Source organism: Echinops telfairi, unplaced genomic scaffold (genome assembly GCF_000313985.2).
Source record: "Echinops telfairi isolate 266 unplaced genomic scaffold, ASM31398v2 ScPeMD7_7469;HRSCAF=8507_0, whole genome shotgun sequence".
NCBI lineage: Eukaryota > Metazoa > Chordata > Mammalia > Afrosoricida > Tenrecidae > Echinops > Echinops telfairi.
Genome location: NW_022111372.1, coordinates 22,326,190 through 22,340,432, shown reverse-complemented (window position 1 = coordinate 22,340,432; position 14,243 = coordinate 22,326,190). Strand labels below are relative to the sequence as shown.

Sequence of the window (14,243 nt, the reverse complement as noted above, 5' to 3'; positions counted from 1 at the left end):
CGTGCTTTCAGGTGAGCCCTAATAGCTCGCTACAATTCTTCCTGCTTGTGTGTCGGTCTTCTGCGTTTATTTCCTGGGACAGGGGTTGTGTATCCATGATCTTTATCTCATTCAGCAAGGGAGAGTGGGCACAAGTCACCTGCACTGATTGGCAGCTCAGATTTCTCCACAGCCTCCGTTGTAGCGTTTGGGTTGATTTAATCATGTGTTGGTTGGCATTTGGGAAGCGGTTTCCCTCTGTAAGACTTGGGTTCACAGTTAACAGTTAAATGTCCTCGGTTTCAAAGTTGGAGTGCAGGTATTTTTGGTGTTTTTGCTCTGCCGTTGTGGTTTTTCAGAAACACCTCTGAAACCTGACTTCCCCAGGAGCTTTCGAGACTTGTTATGGTTCATTCTTAGGCTCTGTTGTTCCCTGGGAAAATTCAGCAAGTTGAGATGTCCAGTATAGTTGTAGACTCATTATAACACCCTTTTGGCTGGTAACCTTTCTTCTGGCACCCTTGCCAAATCCATTAAAGATGCCGCCGGTGAATTCTGTACCTTAAATAAAAGGGGACTTGCATCGTGACGACTGTTGTTGGATGTGACCACAAGGGGTCAGGCTGGATCCCTAAAACTCCACGAAGGGATTGCAGTGTTTTCCTCATGGCTGAGAGGGAGCACTGGGTGCCAGATTAGATGGTTTGAGGGCTTTTCTTTCAAGACCTGGATGTACGGACTAGAAACTTCACGTGTTGGCTTTTCTTTGGCTTTGGCTCTTTGTGTGTCCTCTCTGTGGTTGTTGTCATGAAGGCAGGGAGCGGTTGGCTGATTACGATCCACAGCTGGACACACATCCCATGGCCTCTTTTTGTAAACAAAGTTTAATTGGCACGTAGCCACGCTCTCTTGTTTATGGTCTGCGGCTGCACTCCGATTGCCGTGGCAGGGCTGTCTTGGCAAAGCTAAACATGTTTCCTACCTGCCTCTTTATAGTTTGCTGATCTCGTAGATAAAGTCTGATTGAGCTTGCTCACAATTTATCCTCTGGAAGATTGTGGTGGTTGTTGGCTGCTGTTGAGTTATCCCAGCGTATGGTGACTGTGTTCGTCTGGGTTCACTAGCGAAACAAATTCATGGAAACTTGTGTGTATAGGAAAGAGATTTATATAAAGAGTAATTGTACATTAAGAAAACATCCTAACCCAGTCCAGATCAAATTCATAAGTCCAGTATTAGCCCATAGGCCCAGTACTAGTCCATAAATTCCTCTTTAGACTCACGCAGCCATGCAATAATGCCGAATGCAGGAAGATCACAGGACAGTGGGTGGAAAGTCTTGTGGATCCAGTGGTGGTAGAAAGCATCTCGGTGGTGGCAGTGGACTGCATGTGGCTCCTCCAGCTCCCAGGGCTCTGGCTGCATCGGTGTAGCTTAAGGTGACCAGATGTCCCGCTTTTGGTGGGACAGCCCCGATTTTTGGCGTTTTAAAAAAGTCCTGATTTTTGGAAAGCATGCACGACAAGCTAGGGAACGGTCTATTTGGTCCATATAAACAAAAAATTTAATCAAGAACACCCCCACCCCCACCCCACCCTGGTCAATGGTGTCCCGCTTTAAATCTGGTCACCTTTGTGTAGCTCCATCTGCCTCATCGTCAGTAATGTCTCCAAGGAGAGTGAGCCGGTGTCCCGCCTCCAGCAAGCTATTTATCTCCTTAGCGCCTCCAGATGAGGTCATCAAGCTGCGACCTGATTGACAGGCTAAACTCCAGCCCTCCACTCTTAAGTCTCAAATTGACAACAGATTATGTAACTACAACAGTGACCCCAGGCACAATGGGCTGAAATTCTGCCTGGTCCTGAGCCATTGCACAGACAGGTGTGATTCACAGGGTTGTCATTGACTCAGTTTTGGAAGTAGACTGCCAAGACTTTCTTACTTCTGTACCTTAGTCCAGAAGTTCTGCCAAAACCTATTCAATACCAGAGCAACGTGCAACCCTCCACTGGCGGATGGGTGGTGGATACATGTCAGGGATTGGCTGGGAATTTAACCTGGGTCGCCATGTGCCTGATGAGAATTCTGCCACAGAACCGACGTTACAACAGTGCTGTCCAGTCTGTTCCGACTCAGGGCTCCACGTGCCCAGGACACTGCCTGGTCCTACTACGTCTGCACAACTGTGGTTATGCTGGAGGCCCTGGTTGCAGCCACCATGTCCATCCGCCTCCTGAGGGTCTTCCTCTTGTTTGCCAACCCTCGGCAATGCGGAGACATTACCAAGCACGATGTCCTTTTCCAGGGACTGGTCCCTCCTGATAACATGGGAAGCCGAGCGTCTGCATCCTCGCGTGGAGGAGCAGCTGGCTGTACTTCCTTCCGAACGTTGTTTGTTCTTCTGGCAGTCCTTGGTACTGCCACTATTTTTTTTGCCAAAATCTTCATTCAAATACATTGATTCTTCTCTGGTCTTCCTTATTCAAAATCCAACTTTCACATGCATAGTGAGGCAGCTGAAAAGACCAAGGCTCGGGTCAGGTGCACCGAGTCCTCAAAGTGACATCTCTGCTCTCTAACGCAGGGGTCCTCGAAGTTTTTAAACAGGGGGCCAGTTCACTGTCCGCCGGATCAATGTTCTCGGTGGGCCACATGTGGCCCGCGGGGCCGCAGTGTGAGGACCCCTGCTCTAACACCTTACATGGGTCTAGCAGGTTTACCCACTGCGTATGCCGCCTGAGCTCTCTGCTGCTGCTGCTTCCCTGGTTTGCAGTCAATGCTATGGCCGGCCGTGAGGGAAGGAGGAGGGAGGGAGGGAGCAAGCTTCCAGGAGTAGTGATTGTGGATTCATGTAAATCTTTTTCCCCCCCTGAACTTACAGTCATTGTTGATGCTTTGTATATCCATTCTTTCTTTTAAAATGCATTGTGTATACACCTGTACATTAGAGTGGGCTTCAGAAAGTTCATGGAAAAGTAGACTAGGATTATGGAATTTTTTCCCCATGAACTGTCCGAAGCCTATTCATGCGTGCGCACGCACACTCTCTCTCTCTCTCTCTCTCTCTTATAGTTTTTTTTAACAACTTATTTAAGAATGTACAAGAATTTCAAAAAGTTTGTGGGAAAATTCCATTTTCCACAAACTTTTTATAGAGCCCCATCAGCTTTGTACATGTGTGTGTATGTGTCTCTATATGCCCTTTACCATCCTGTCTTCGGGCGATGGCATTTTCAGTGAACCAGGGACCTTTTACATCCTGTTCTGATGAGTCACCTTTAGAGACTAAGCTGCCCCTTTCCTGCCCACCAGAGTGTGGCACCTCATGAGACGGCAGTGTGGGGAGCGTCCTCCGGGCATTCCCCAGAGGAGCGTTCCTCACGTGTATCTGACGTTTGTTAACGTCCACTGCATACTAGGTGCTGAGAGGACGGGGGTGGGGTGGGGTGGGGGTGGTGGGGGGGTGGGGGGTGGTGGTGGTGGTGTCACAGTTCTGCCCTCAAACTTACATTATGGGTACTTTTTTCTTTTTCACAGCCCTGGGGGGCACAGGTGATTATGTGCTCTGCTACTGGCTGAAGGGTTGGCGGTTTGAACCCACAGAGACACCCCGGCATTCAGCTTCCAGTAGACCACAGCCTGGAACACCCTGTGAGGGCTATAAGTGGGCTGCAGTGCCCACAATCATCCAGAGCAAAGCCGGCTGCATGCTTGGTAATGGATCTGGTTTGAGAAGGAAGCATGCAAACAAAATCCTCGTGTTGGTTTTCTTGAAAGGCTTCTACATTGGCTGCAAAATGACTAAATTCCAGCGGAAACCCCAAACGCTGTGTGCCAACAGCACCATCAGGCTGGCTGGGCCGGAGAGGGCTGGGCCTCAGCCTCTGTGCCTTCGGGAAGCTTCCTCTCCCGGCTCCCCGTTTAAAGTGTGAGATGAAAGGGGAGGGAAGGAAACAGGATAAAATAACCTGAACGATTTGCTCAATCCGGAGGCAGAGACAGCTGCTTTTAAAATAGACAACAGTCAAGATTTTTTTAAAACTACAACGAGGTGTCTGGACCACAGCCTTCATCTCAATTTAGAAGTAGCTGAAGATCAGAACCACCCTGAAGTAGCAGGTGTGGGCTTGGAGGCAGGGACTAAGAGAACATGGCCCTTCAGGATGTTTGGCCGCCTTATTCAGGGCTTCGGGGGAGACAGATGAGGCTGTCTACCACCATAAAGAGTGACAGACTGGAGTCCTCAGGGACAGGTCTGCCCTGTCCGGTAGGGTCAGCCTACTCGGGTTGGACTCGAAGGCCGAGAATGAGTATTTGTGGCGCCCCCGGGCTCCCACCAGCCGGGCTGATGCCGGTGTCAGGAGCAGCCCCCGCTGAACACCCTCTGAGCTCTCCCTGCCACGGAGGTCCCCGTGAGGTCTTGCCAGAAATGTGTGACGTCGGGTTATTTCCACACGCGCAGTTTCCTCTATGTAGAAGCATCGCGGTGGTAAGAGTAGGTTTATCTTCCCTGGAGACAGTGTCCTCTTTGTATTTCATCAGCACCTTGACCTTGACCAGGCTGCATAAATGCTTTCAGTGTCTATCCGTTGTCCCCCTGAGGGATCTCGGCAACGCTATGGGGTAGGTGTTGGATTGCCAACCACAGGGTTGGCCGTTCTAACCACCAGCTTCTTCCTGGGAGACAGTCGAGGCTGTCTGCTCCCCCTATAGATTTAAGTCTAAGAGTACAGCCAGAATGCTCCTGAGAAGAGAGCATGGTGTGACATCGTATCCCGTACCTTGGACACATTATCAGGAGGGACCAGTCCCTGGCAGAGGGCATCCGTGCTTGGCGAAGTGGAGGGGCAGCAGAAAAGAGGAAGACCCTCAGCGAGGGAGGTGGATCGACACGGTGTCTGCAACAGGGGGCTCGGACAAAGCAAGACTGTTGGCGAGGGTGATCCAAGACCGGGCAGTGCTTCAGTCCGAGTCAGGACCTCCTTGATGACCCCTACCAGCCATAGCCACGTGCAGTGGACTCGATGGTGGGAAGGTTTTTTTGTTTTTGTTTGTAAACCTGTCTTACGAGGGTATTGCAAAAACTTGATTAGTTGCTTCCATAATGTAGAAGGCGTAATTGCTAAGTGATTGGCTACTAATCATAAGGTTGGCGGTTCAAACCCATGGCGCAGCTCCCTGTCAGAAAGATTAGAACCTAGACAGCCCTGTGGGGCAGTGCTTTTCTATCATAAAGTCACTGTGTCGGAACAGACCCCCCCAGGGCCTAACAACAGAATGTAAACCACAGTCTCTGCATGGCACAAGAGGTTAAGTGCTCCACTACGAACCCAAAGATGAGCAGTTCGAATCTACCCAGAGGAAACTCTGAATAAAGGCCTGGCAATCAATCTACTTTCAAAAGGTCCCAGCCACTGGAAAAGATCTATGAAGCACAGTCCTGTTGGACACACACAGGGTCGCTGTGAGTGTTACCCAGCCTGATGGCTGCTGCGTTAGTGTTGGTCTGTGTGGTAGAGTGTTCAGATTAGTGCCGCATCAGTGCTCATGAGTGGTAAAAATCCCAAATGGGGCCTCGTATGGAGGCCTGAGCATCCTCTGGCTTGTAACCCCAGGTTGCTTCCTCTGCCCTCTCCACTTAATCCGCCACAGGTGAACTTGTCTGAGATTGAAAACTGTGCATTACACGGTACTTACAGAATTTTCCTGGACCAAATGGAAAAGCTGACATGAATTCCATTTTTCTATGATTTTCTGTTTCCGCGATGCTGAAATAGCCCTTTTTAAAGGTCCAGGGACCCTGGTGGCACGATAGGTTAAGCATGGACAGCTAGCTGGAAGGTTGGCTGTTCAAACCCACCAGCTGCTGCTGGGGAGAGAGAGGAGACACAGTCTGCTTTGTAAAGCTTGGCAGCCCCGGACCCCATGGAGTGGGTCTGCTCTTCTCGGAGGCTCTGCTGTGAGTGGGCACCGACTTGGCAGCACTGGGTTTGGGTTTGGCTGGTCAGAGGTCACGGCCACCTGGTTTGGAGTCGGGCCTGAGGGTGCCTCTGTTGTGGCTGCTTATATCTCTGGTTTGTTTCCAATGTGCGACTAGTGTGGGGATCTACTGCCTTAGGACTTCAGGTTAAACCTCCTTCTTTTCTGTCTGGGTTAGAAATGAGCTCTGGTAGGATGTACACTGGGACAGATAGGAACTGGAAACACAGGGAATCCAGGGCGGATGATCCCTTCGGGACCAGTGGTGTGAGTGGTGATACTGGGAGGGTAGAGCGAGAGTGGGTTGGAAAGAGGGAACCGATTCCAAGGAACTATATGTGACCTCCTCCCTGGGGGACGGACAACAGAAAAGTGGGTGAAGGGAGATGTCGGACAGGGCAAGATATGACAAAATAATAATTTATAAATTATCAAGGGCTCATGAGAGAGGGGGGAGCAGGGAGAGAAGGGAAAAATGAGGACCTAATGCCAGGGGCTTAAGTGGAAAGGAAATGTTTTGAGAATGATGAGGCAGTGAATGTACAAATGTACTTTACACAATTGATGTATGTATGAAGTGTGATAAGAGCTATATGAGCCCCTAATAAAACAATTAAAAAAGAAAAAAGAAATGAGCTCTGATGGCTAGTGGGTTATGCATTGGGTCACTAACCATAAAACCACCAGTTGGAAACCACCAGCCACTCCTCAGGAGAAAGAAGAGGCTCTCCTGTAGAGTTCCAGTCTCAGACTGATGGGTAGTTCTGCCCTGTCCTGTAGGTTTGTTCTGAGTCAGCGTGGTTGGTAGGGAGTTGGGTCTCTGAGGGTGGTGGTGGTAAGGAATGAGAAGATGATTGGAAAGCTGTGCTGACATTGACATGCTAACCTGCCACAGCTGTGCTTGTGCGTATCATTTTCTGGCCCATTTTGCTGCAGTTTTTCTCAGGAACACTGTTAGGTGGGCCTGGCATGTATCCCAATTCCTCCATTTCTGAGCAGAAGGAAGTATGGTTAGCAGGTTAGTGGGTGCTCTGGTGGCTCAGAGCATTGGCATCTGAATAAAGAGGTGCCCCCACGGCATGTTCTGTAACCCCCTTCTCCTGCCCCTATAAGCCTTGCAGAAATCTTAACTGGCATATTCTGAGGTTCATGCACTTATTTTTGTGCCCATTGGTAGGAAATTGGAGACAGGATGTTCAGATCAATTAGGATAATCCTCTCAGTTAGGGTTACTGTAGGAGGATTCTTGCAGCAAAGAGGAAGCTGGAGCAGGAAGTGGCAAAACCCTGTTTTTGCCAGGTCTCTAGATAAAGTCTTTTCTCCTCTTGCTCAGTTCATTTTGAATGCTGATTTCAGCCTAGGGCAGGAGCTTTTAACAGCGACCCTGTTGATTATGTTTTAGGCCAGGCACTTCTCTGTCGTGAGGGGTTGTTCCTGTGCATTGATGTTTAGCGGTGTCTCTAGTCTCAACTCGCTGCTGTTGTTGGGAGCCATAGAGTCATCGTGACCCTCTGGGACAGCATGGAACTACCCTACAGGGTCTGTGTGGGTGTCATCGTGAGGCAGACTGCCAGGTCTTGCGACCCCTGAGTTGCTAGGTAAGTTTGAACCTCTGGCTTTTCTCTTAGCAGCCCAGTGCTTAACTGTTGAGCCACCAGTGCTCATGAGGTATTCCACAAAGCCAAGCTCACTGCCATCGGGTCAATTCTGACTCACAGCGACCCTGTAGGATAGAATTGGGTAGAAGAGAACTGTCTGGGTTTCAGAGATTGTAACTCTTTATAGAAGCAGAGAGCCTCCTGGTAGGACGTGATCAAGGGTAATGTCACCAAGAGGAATAAGTGAAACCCAAATGAAGACTGAGCATGATAGTGGGACGAGAGGAAAGTCAAAGGAAATCGAGGAAAGAGCTAGGAGGCAAAGGGCATTTATAAAGGCCAAATTAAGGCATGTACATATGTAAATATGTATATGAGGATGGGGAAATAGATTTATGTGCATATATTTATAGGTTTCGTATTAAGGTAGCAAATGGACATTGGGCCTCCACTAAAGTACTCCCTCAATGCCAGAACACTTTGTTCTATTAAATTGGCATTCTATGATGCTCACCTTCCCAACATAATTGCTGAAGGCAAGAGCGGGTGCATAAGCAAATGTGGTGAAGAAAGCTGATGGTGCCCAGCTATCAAAAGATATAGCATCTGGGGTCTTAAAGGCTTGAAGGTAAACAAACGGCCATCTAGCTCAGAAGCAACAAAGCCCACGTGAAAGAAGTACACCAGCCTGTGTGATCACAAGGTGTCGAAGGGATGAGGTATTAGGCATCAAAGAACAAAAAAAATCATATCATTGTGAATTGGGGGGGTGTGTGGACTGTGGAGTGGGGAAACAAAGCCCATCTGTAGGCAAATGGATATCCCCTTACAGAAGGATCTTGGGGAGATGAGCCAGTGGGGCAGTGTAGCAACAATGAAACATACAACTTTCCTCTAGTTTTTAAATGCTTCCTTCCCCGCCCCCCTCCCTACTATCATGATCCCAATTGTACCTAACAAATCTGGCCAGACACTGGTACAGATAGGAACTGGAAACACAGGGAATCCAGGGCGGATGATCCCTTCAGGATAGTGGTGAGAGTGGTGATACTGGGAGGGTGGAGGAGGGTAGGGTAGAAAGGGGGAACCGATTACAGGGATCTACATATAACCTCCTCCCTGGGGGACAAACAACAGAAAAGTGGGTGAAGGGAGATGTCGGAGAGTGAAAGATATGACAAAATAATAATTTATAAATTATCAAGGGTTCATGAGGGAGTGGGGAGGAGGGGAGGAAGGGGGAAAATGAGCTGATGCCAGGGGCTTAAGTGGAGAGCAAATGTTTTGAGAATGATTAGGGTAGCGAATGTACAAATGTGCTTTATACAAATTGATGTATGCATGGATTGTGATAAGAGTTGTATGAGCCCCCAATAAAATGATTATTGAAAAAAAGTAGAGAGCCTCATCGTTCTCCTGTGGATTGGCTGGTGAGTTTGAACTGCTGACCTTGTGGTTGTCAGTCCAGTGCATAACTCACTACACCACCATAGTTCTTATTACCAGGCAGTAAAACCCACACCTCAAGATGGGCCAACAAAAATAACAGCAGACATTGCCAGATTCTGCTGGGGAGCAGGATCACCCCTTTGAGAAGCACTGGCTTAGTGATTTAGAAAGTATACCTGTTATCCCTCGGGGAAATAAATGCAGTAAACATCAAAGTAGGAAAGGAAATCTATATCTAAAGTAAATTTTTAGAAAATGAATTTTATTGAATATTTATGGGAGAATTTTAATGTAAGTACTCTTCTCCTACCCCTTCCTTCTCCTCTTTTGGAAGAAGGGAAAACAAGCCATTGCTCATTCTGAATGCTGTTTGCCCAACTGTGAGTGAACATTTTTGTTGTCATGACAACCATTGACTGAAAGCTGTTTTGACCAGTAATTGTGCAGAACCTCCAAGTTTTATGTAAGTTATGAGAATCCTGGGACTTCAGGGTGAGAGGGTGTTGTTGCAGATACATGTTTAATACACCGCGCAGCTACTCACCCAAAGACTGGTGGTTTGAGTTTACCCAGTGGGCTCTCAGAAGAAGGGCCCGGCAACCTCCCTCTGAAAAATCAACTCTCAAAAACTCGTGAAGCACATTTTAAGCCAACTCAAATGGCAACATCAGAAATGACTTTTGGATAACTTCATTAAAAAAAAAAATAGTTCTACTGGTGTCTTTCCACAGCTTCCAAACGCATCTTTGTCTCATTGGGCTCAGACCTGTGTTACTTCATGGTGAACTCCGCTCCACTTGTCTTTCCCCGAACGAACGCCCCGTGAGCGGTTGGGATGCAGCAGGTGCCGTGTTTAACTCTATGTGCAACTGTCAGTCTGAGCACACGGAATGTGCCCCTGCTCAGTGAGCTGGCATCGAGTCTACTTTGCAAAACATTCTCTCTCGAGTTGAGCTGGAAAATGCCGGTGGGTGACTCCAGGCCCGTGGCTTATGAATGACAATTAGGGCCTATGATGAGTTTTCAGAGTTCAGCACCTTGCTATATACCTCAGACACATCTGCCCGACAAGGCATGCAAGATCGAAGCCCTTGGTGAGCAGATGCCCCCGCTTCAGGAAGTAGCTCAAAGCAGCTTTTTCTTGTAACCAGAAAGGAAGCCTTCTGAGACAGGTTTGAAATCTAATGCATTTCAGTTCAGAGAGGGAGGGGTTGTGAGTGCCTAGCCTGGACTGAGCCTACTGTCTACCAAAAACACAGAAACCAACGCCCTGCCATGAAGCTGATGATAACTCACAGGGACCCTAGAGCACACAGTAGAACTGCCCTGTGGGTTCCCGAGACTATAACTCTGTATGGGAGTAGAAATCCTTCTCTTTCTCCCGAGGAGTAGCTGGTGGGTTGAAACTGCTGACCTTGCAATTAGCAGCCCAACACACTAAGTCACTACTGGAGAAATGGGAGGCTGTAATTCCCCCTGACCTTCAGTGGGGACCCTCTGGGAGCTAGGTTCTGAAGACAGAGCCCAGCCCATCAGGCCTTAGGGAGGGCCCCCTGAGAAAGAGGAAGCGCATGGATTGAACTTCCCACAAGTACATATGGTCTGCCCCTCAGGCTCTCCCTGCTACCTCTCAGACCCCAGGCAGTACCCAATCTCTTTGTTTGTGGGCCAAACTGTGTGTGTGATGCTCATTGTCACATACCACCAGCTGCTGCTGGAGGCCCTGGTGCTGGGTTTGAGCACCCAGGCTCCATTTCCTGCTGGCTATGCTAGAGGACCCAGTCAAACCCCCCAAGTGAGATAAAAATGTTGCTCCTCAGAGTAAGAGCCTCTGTTCTTTGATTCGGTGGTGTTTTTTTTATAACCACAAGGTCAGCAGTTCGAACCTACCAGCCATTCCAAGGAAGACCAATGAGGCTGTCTGTCTGCTCCTGTTGATATTTGCAGTGTCAGAAACACAAAGGACCAGTTTGGCTCTGACCAACAGGGTCGCCATGAGTCGGAATCGGCGTGATGGTGGTGGCTTAATATAACTTAAGGCAAGGAAGTTTGCTTTTTTTGCCTTTCTCCCTTAAATTGTAGTGCCAAGTAGACTTGATGAAGTCAAAGGGCGTGTGCCTACCCTACCAGAGATAAATGTAAACTTGCATTAATACCCCTAATCTCAGCCCTGCCCGGCCTGCTAACGAGATGCTAGTTGAGAAGGTTTTTGAAGTCCACAGAAGCACTATTAGAGTGAAAATAAGAGGAAGGGCCGCTTAAAAGAGTGACCCCATGCTTCTACCACAGCGATTTTTATGCATAGCAACTTGGGAGTTAGCCTAGATGTCCGGTCCTGTTCTGCACGTCTGCATTTCCATGTCGGTCCAGGTCCCTGTTCACACCTTTTCTCTTTGGATTCAGTGCTGCTCCCCATCTTCACTCTGATGATCAGCCCCAAACCACCCCGTTCCCTGCCGTCGAGTCCACGCCAACTCTTAGTGACGCTCCAGGACAGAGCAGAACTGGACGGCGCCTCCTTTCGGTTTCTGGGTCTGCAACTATTTACGGGAGTAGAAAGCCCGTCTTTGTCCGGTGGGGCGGCTGGTGGTTTTGAATTGAGTACCTTGCAGTTAGCAGCCCAACATATAGCCACGATGTCACCGGTGCTGCTCGCTCTGACCATTAGCAGAGGACGGGACACCCAGGAGAGGAAACTCCCGGGAAAAGTGTGGAGTTTCTGGGGGGGAAGGACAACAAACCACTTGACAACATTACTGTATGTGCCTATGGAACGGGGGTTGTTCCGAGACCAGCTTGCAGAGTGGGAGCCAGAGCAGGCTTGTCCCGCTTGGAGTCCTTTGCTGCCCTCAGCTCTTGGCAAGCACTGCTGACAGCTCCTGCCTCTTTGATGGTTTTGATGATGACAGCCCTCCTGATATGGAAGGCCTGGTGGTGTAGTGGGTTACATGTTGGGCACCTAATCATAAGATCAGCAGTTTGAAAGCACCAGCTGCTCCATGGGAAAAAGAGACGCTTTCTACTCTTGTAAAGAGTCACCATCTCAGAAACCCACAGGAGCAGTTCGACTCGTTTTTGCAGGGTTGCAGCGGGTCAGAGTTGCCTGGATGGCAGTGAGTGGACTGAATTTGGGGTTTTGCTGTGTTTGTGGAGCCCTGGTGGTGTAGTGGGTTTCAGGTCGGACTGCAATCCCAAGGTCAGCATATTGAAATCCCCAGCTGCTCTGCAGGTGGAAGCTGAGGCTTGTACTCCTGTAAAGATTTGCTGTCTCAGAAATGCACAGGGGCAGCTCTACCCTGCCCTGTAGGGTGACTTCGAGTCAGAATCCGCTCGATGGCAGTGGGCTTGGTTGGTTTATTGCTGTCTCCCTCCTCGCTCCCCCCCCTCCCCTTTTTGCTGACTGTTCTGTGGGTAAAACCATTTGGACTAGGCTCAGCTGGGTGGTTTTCAGTTTACATGGGGCCACCCATGTGGTCATATCACCTGGAAGCTTGATTGAGGCTGGATGACCTCAAGATGACCTCACTAATGTGTTGTTTGTTGGGCTGGTCTTTCTGCTCCTTAAGTTCTCGCATCCTCTAGAAGACTAGCTTGGGGCTTCCTCATAGTTGGGGTTCAGGGACACTAGAGGATGAGATGAGGAGCTTCAAGGACTCTGGAGGCTTTGATTCAAAACCCACAGAGCATCTATCACTCCTCTCACCGTCTTATGGTTAAAGCAAGTCTTGAGGTTAGCCCAGTGTCATGGGAGGACTCCCATCAGTCATCTTTGTAAGCCATCGACCACCAAGTGTATTACCCTTTCTCTTTCCCTCATTTTGTTGATTTTACCTTTACTTAAGGGTGGAAAACATGCCAAGATAAGGTAGGAATGAAAAAACACAGGCTTTATTACTTTAAAATCATTTTACTGGGGGCTCTTATAGTTCTTATAACAATCCATGCATTAATTGTATCAAGCACATTTGTACATATGTTGCCATCATCATTTTCAAAACATTTTCTTTCCACTTGAGCCCTTAGTACCAGCTCCTCTGTTTTCCCTCCCCCTACCCTCGTGACCCCTAAATTAAAATTTATTATTTTCATATCTTACACTGTCTGCTGTCTCCCTTCATCCATGTTTCTGTTGTTCATCCTCCCCAGAGGGGTGGCTTTCTATGTAGATCATTGGGATCGGTTTGCCCTTTCTCCCCCTTCTCTCCCCACCTTCCCCTTCCTCTTATGGTATCCCTACTCCCATTATTGAACCTGAGGGGGTGATCTGTCCTGAATTCTGTGTGTTGAGAGCATTATCTGCACCAGTGTCCATGCTCCAGTCTATCCAGATTCGTAAGGTAGAACTGGGGGGAGGAAGCATTAAAGTAGAGGAATGTTGTATGTTTTGTCAGTGCTATATTGCATCCTGGCTGCCTTGTCCCTTCTTTGTGACCCTTCTGTGAGGGCATGTTCAATTGTCTACAGATGGGCTTTGGGTCTCCACTCAACCCCCCTCATTTGCATAGGTATGGTTGTTTTGGGTCTTCTGATGATGCCAATTGACACCTCGTGGTCACACAGGCTGGTGTGCATTTTCCATGTGGGCATTGTTGCTTCCCTGCTAGATGGCTGCTTGTTTAACTTCAAGCTTTTAAGACCCCAGACTCTCTATCTTGTAATAGCCAGGCACCATCAGCTTTCTTCACCACATTAGCTTATGCACCTATTTTGTCTTCAGCGATCAAGTCAGAAAGGTGAGTATCACAGAATGCCAGGTTATTAGAACAAAGTGTTCTTGCATTGAGGGAGGACTCGAGTAGAGAGGCCCAATGTCCATCTGCCACCTTAATACTTAACCTTTAAATATATGTACATAGATCTATAGCCCTATCGTTATATGTTAATACATTTACATGCCTATGTTTATACCTCTATGATGTCTTTTGCTGCCTAGTTCTTTCCTAAGAAAACAGGTTAACAAAACATACACGTAAACAAAAAAACCCTCTCTGCCACCCAGCCCATGTCGACTCATAGTCACCCTATAGGAAAGGTTAGAATGGCTGTTATGGGCTTCTGAGACTGTGATTTAAAAAAAAATCATTTTATTGAGGGCTCGTACAATTCTTATCACAATCCATACACACATCAATTGTGTAAAGCACATTTATACATTCATTGCCCCATCATTCTCAAAACATTTGCTCTCCACTTAAGCCCCTGGCATCAGGTCCTCATTTTTTCCCCTCCTTCCCTGCT

At 48.3% G+C, this 14,243-nt stretch overlaps 1 protein-coding gene across 5 annotated transcripts in view; it reads left to right on the top strand.

Annotated features, from left to right (window-relative positions):
* Window positions 1-14,243, top strand: part of TIAM1 (TIAM Rac1 associated GEF 1) — a 472,990-nt gene that overhangs the window by 403,492 nt on the left and 55,255 nt on the right. The window lies entirely within an intron of this gene.